The sequence below is a fragment of the Dipodomys ordii genome, unplaced genomic scaffold, assembly GCF_000151885.1.
Source record: "Dipodomys ordii isolate 6190 unplaced genomic scaffold, Dord_2.0 Scaffold127, whole genome shotgun sequence".
In the NCBI taxonomy this organism is placed as follows: Eukaryota; Metazoa; Chordata; class Mammalia; order Rodentia; family Heteromyidae; genus Dipodomys; species Dipodomys ordii.
In genome coordinates this window covers 7,124,002-7,128,819 of record NW_012267343.1, presented here as the reverse complement: position 1 = coordinate 7,128,819, position 4,818 = coordinate 7,124,002, and the positions used below count along the sequence as shown (strand labels likewise).

General features: G+C 45.5%; 1 long non-coding RNA gene across 1 annotated transcript; it reads right to left on the bottom strand.

Annotated features, from left to right (window-relative positions):
* Window positions 1-1,299: 1,299 nt before the first annotated feature.
* On the bottom strand, window positions 1,300-2,796 carry LOC105996152. The gene is made up of 2 exons (XR_001175592.1): window positions 2,516-2,796; window positions 1,300-1,623 (listed from the first exon to the last, which is right to left on the bottom strand). It is a non-coding gene; the product is annotated as an uncharacterized LOC105996152 (long non-coding RNA).
* Window positions 2,797-4,818: the final 2,022 nt, after the last annotated feature.

The window sequence follows — 4,818 nt, the reverse complement described above, 5'->3', positions numbered from 1 at the left end:
CCCTCCCCCTCCTCCCCCTCCTCCTCCTGTGATGCTGGGGGTTAAAGCCAGGGCCTCACATATACAAGGCAACTGCTCTATCACTGAGCTCCAGCCCCAGCACCTTCACCAAGTGCTCTGAGTTCTCACCAGTGGATCCTGCCTGTATCATGTGCCTACTGCTACTAAGCAGGGAAGTGAAGGCAGTATTGCTTCTGGGGTATCCTACCCTGAATAGAGAACTTGGATCTGATCAAAAGGATACATTAGAAAAAAAAATCCAAATTGAGCAGGCAGTGGTATCTATATTCCAGAAATGGGAAGCACATAAAAGCTAAAGGGAGATTAGATAAATGTTGAGGGAGACTAGAGAAATGTGTAACTACATTTATTTCACAATCTTGGATTAGATCCTGGACTGGGAAGAGAAATGTGACATTCTGGGGACAGAGGAGGAATTTGAATAGTACTTGTTATCTATGTTGAATTTATTGCTTTTGAGGACCATACTGTAGTTATGTAGAAGGATATCTTTACTTTTAGGAAATGCATGTTGAAAGTATTTAGGGGTTAAGGGCATGATAACCCACTCAGGTTATTTGGGAGAAAAAGAGTAGGGAGAGAATGATAAGCAAATGGAGGATTATAAAAACCTGGTGGCTCTGTAAAAGGTAAATCGGAGGTCTTTTTACTGTCCGTCCAACTTTTCTGTAAGTCAGGTCTGATATTAAAATCTATCCAAAAGCCTCAACATTTTTAAGTTAACTATATGATAATATAGTTAAAAGTGATGACATCATTATTATTACTATTATTATTTTTTATAGTCCTGGGGCTTGAACTCAGGGCCTGGGCACTGACCCTGGGCACCTTTTGCTCAAGGCTAGCACTCTACTACTACTTCAGCCACAGCACCACTTCTGCCTTTTTCTGTGACTCACAGACTTTCCTGCCTGGGCTGGCTCCGAATTGAGATTCTCAGATCTCAGCCCCCTGAGTAGCTAGGATTACAGGTGTGAGCCACTGGTGCCTAGTTCTTCTTCTTATTTTTTGTGCCAGTCCTGGAGTTTGAACTCTGGGCCTGGATTCTGTTCCTGAGCTTTTTGGCTCAAGGCTAGCCCTCTAGTACTTGAGCTACAATTCCACTTAAGCCTTTTTTTTTGTAGTTAATTGAAGGTAAGAGTTTCCTGTCTGAGTTAGCTTCAGGCCTTCAGATCTCAGCCTCCTGAATAGCTCTAGGATTATAGGCCACCAGTGCCCAGCTTCAGACATTAATTTGTAAGAAACATTCTAGGAGGGGCAAAGAGGAGGGACACATTCTCTGATGGGACTGAGGACTTTAATTGGAGACAGCTTCCCTTGCCCTGGCTGTGTTAGGAGCTGGAGGGTCTCCTGCAGGTGGACAGTGATGGCTCAGACGTCTTCTCCTCCTGCAGGGAGTTTCCGAATCAGTCTTCAATACTCCTGCCCACCGTCGTCTTCTTCATGGAGACACTGGCAGCTGAGCAGCTCAGAGACCACATGGATGCGGTGACTAGAAACTTCAGGGCTTCCCAATGAGACATGGCTCAAAGGGCCAGCGCTCCTGGCGGTAGCGATTTAGGTCTCTCTTGTAAAATCTGTGGGAATGGTATGAATAAATATCTGAAAGAAGGAAAGGAAAGGTTATGCTGCGTGGAGGGCCTTTGAGCTGGGCTGGGATGAACTGACTTGGTTGTCTCTACCCTTCTCCGATTGTTCCTCACATCAGTTGTTCCTGGGGAGCCTAGGCAGACGCCAGCCTAGCGGTTACCTGCTGTAGACCTGCTGATTGGGAGAGGGATGGTGCAGTGTCTTGAAAAGTTCAGTGAAATGAATGAAGTAGATTTGGGCCTCTCCTGGCGGGGACCATAACATCGCCCCCTGCTGGGCTTGTAGAATATCCCTTCCCATGGGTAGGCCTTAGCACTGTTGGGGGTGGGAAGGAAGAAGGAGCGGGTGGTTAAATGACAGTCAGCAGAACCAACATAGGGTCCCGACTGTAAGGTCCGCTCCTGGATGGCTAGCAGACTCCACCCTCCTCGCAGCAAAGTCTCCACCCAGTACCTGCGTTACCTAGGCAACTGGGACACCTGGAAGAGGTCACATCTGCATCCGCTGAGGTCACATCTGAATTTGATGTGGCCACACCTTTCTCCGCCCATACCCTAGATAAGGGCTAGCCAAGGCCCAGACGCCCTCTCTCTGTTCCTCTCTGCTCTCTCGCTGCTCTTTTCTAGCTCTCTCTGCTCTTTTCTAGCTCTTTTCTCTCTCTTTCCCAGGCCTTTCCCAGCCACGTGGAGTGCCAACCTTGCCTGGTCCCAGCAGGTCTACTGAATAAACCTACCCCTTACCTGAATACCATGTGTATGCTGCTGTTCTTACTCGGCTACCTCTTTTTAAAAACCTAACACCGACCTCCTGGAGCCTTCGGATGGGAGTGGTCACTCAGCTCAAACATCCCTGGGGGCTAGTCATCAGGACTGGCCCCTTCCAGGAGGTCAGGGTTGGGACTCACCGTAGTAGTCGCTGCTGCTGGAGGAGACTTTCTTATCTGAATGGAGCAGGGCTTTTTGTTTGTTGATCTCATTCTGAGCCTGTACACCTGACAAAGATAGTTGCATGAGGTCACTCGGGGAGGCTCAGCTGTAAGGTGGGAGGTGAGGCCTTAAGCCAGGGCTGAAGCTGCACACATGGGCTGAGCAGGCGTGGATATTCTGGGGTAGGAGGGTTTCTAAATCTGTCTCTTCCTCCCCCTCCAGTACTTCCCCTTGTAAGCAGGTGCTAGATCCAAAAATATATATTCTTTTTGAAAGCATTTTTTGCGACCCTTCATAAAAAGTTATGTACAGCTGGGTGTTGGTGGCTCACGCCTGTAATGGTAGTTTATTCAGGAGGTTGAGATCTGAGGATTGCAGTTGAAAGCCAACCTAGGCTGAAAATTCCATGAGACTCTTTATCTTCAGTTAACCATCCAAAGGCCAGAAGTGGATCTGTGGCTTGAGTGGTAGAGTGTTAGCCTTGAGCAAACAAGCTTAATGCCTAAGCCCCGAGTTCAGGTCCCAGGACTGGCACACATGCATGCACGCATGTGTGCACGCGCGTGCGCGCACACACACACACATTATGGAATGTTGAAGAGTATGAAACAGGAAATGATTCTCCCAAGCACCTTTCTCCCTACACCTTCTCACAAGTTATCTTTTCCTATGTATGTGTTTTCATGTTCTCTCACATCCTAGGTGCTACAAGTGTATTTAATTTTTTCTATACATTATGTCATAAACCTATTACTCGTCATCAATTTTGTGCAGTGTTGTAATATATGAAAAACTTGATTCATTTAGCCAGTGTGCTACTGTTGGATGTTTAGACTTTTTCCCCCAAATTTTGCTGCTATAAGCTGTTGTGATGAACAATGTCATTCAAGGCTATGTCTTTGATACTGTGTGTGTGTGTGTGTGTGTGTGTGTGTGTGTGACTGTTGCTGGTACTGAGGTTTGAACTCAGGGTCTCTCACTCTCTCTTGTCTTTTTTGCTCAAGGATGGCTGTCTATCAGTTGTGCTGCACCTCCACTTCTGGCTTTTAGGTGGTTAATTGTATGTAAGAGTCTCACAGAGTTTTTTCCTGAACTGGCTTTGAATAGTGATTCTCAGATCTCAGCCTCCTGAGTAGTTAGTATCACAGGTGTGAGCCACCAACACCTGGCTTGAGCTGTGTTCTCTTATAAGGGGGGAAAAATCTCCATCATTTATTAACTGTACACTTTGCATTAATTGCTCTGCTTCTACCCATACCTGCACAAAGATCTGTTCGTTCATCTTATATGATGATGTCTACTTCTTAGGAGTGGTTGTGCAGATTAAGTTGCATCCTTTTATTAGTAACATGTAAACTCTGGTGTGCGTGGGGATTCACCTGATCATCATCTGCTACCCAGGCAGTACTTTGCATGTGATAAAAACGGATGTATTATCGTCTTTGAAAAAATGCACTGCTGTTTTTAAGGCTCTTGGTTTTATTGTGAAGCTATTTGCAAAAGAATCTTTTACATGCTCTCACTTATGGATGTTTGTCAAAATACTCTGCCTTTATAACTTCAGTGAAGTGGGGGGAGAGAAGTGGGGGAGGTGGGGGAAGGAAGGGACAGTAGGAATAAAAGGAAGGGGTAACAATATTCTACAAGACATGCAATCCCTCTGTACAGCATCTTTACAAGAAAATAAAATTTAAAAAAATACTCTGCCTTGAGATTCTTTTTTCCTTTACACTTGCATAGTCTCATCTCTCAGTGGAGCTGTGACAGACTCCCGGCAACATCCTGTCCCGCCAAGCACCTGTGGGTCTTAGCTTTGCCTGATCCGATAATATATAGGCAGGCATTTTTTTCCTGTCTGAAACTGCTTATTTTAACCCCAGTTCTCTGTGATGCCTTGTTTACTAGATCATCCCTAGGATTATGATTAGAAACAGAAGGCCAAGGTGCCTCCCCTGGGTCGCCCTCTTCCCTTGTCTGTGTTCATACCCCGATTTGGGACTCACCCTCATATGAACTGCTGCTGGAGGAAGCTCTCTTCTCTGTAGTGATCAGGGGTAGTATACTAGTGCGCTTGGCTGGAGATTAAAAAAAGGAATGATTGATGTGTTCTGGACTTTCCATGATCTAGAAATATTTCTTCATTTTTTTGGTAAACCATTGAGATGTCAAGACTTATTTGTTTTGATATCAGAGACATAGTAATTGAACTAAATCTCATAGCCTTGTTTTTTTTTTTTTGTCAAGCATGGCCCTGAGTTCAAGCCTACCCAGCTGGCTTCAA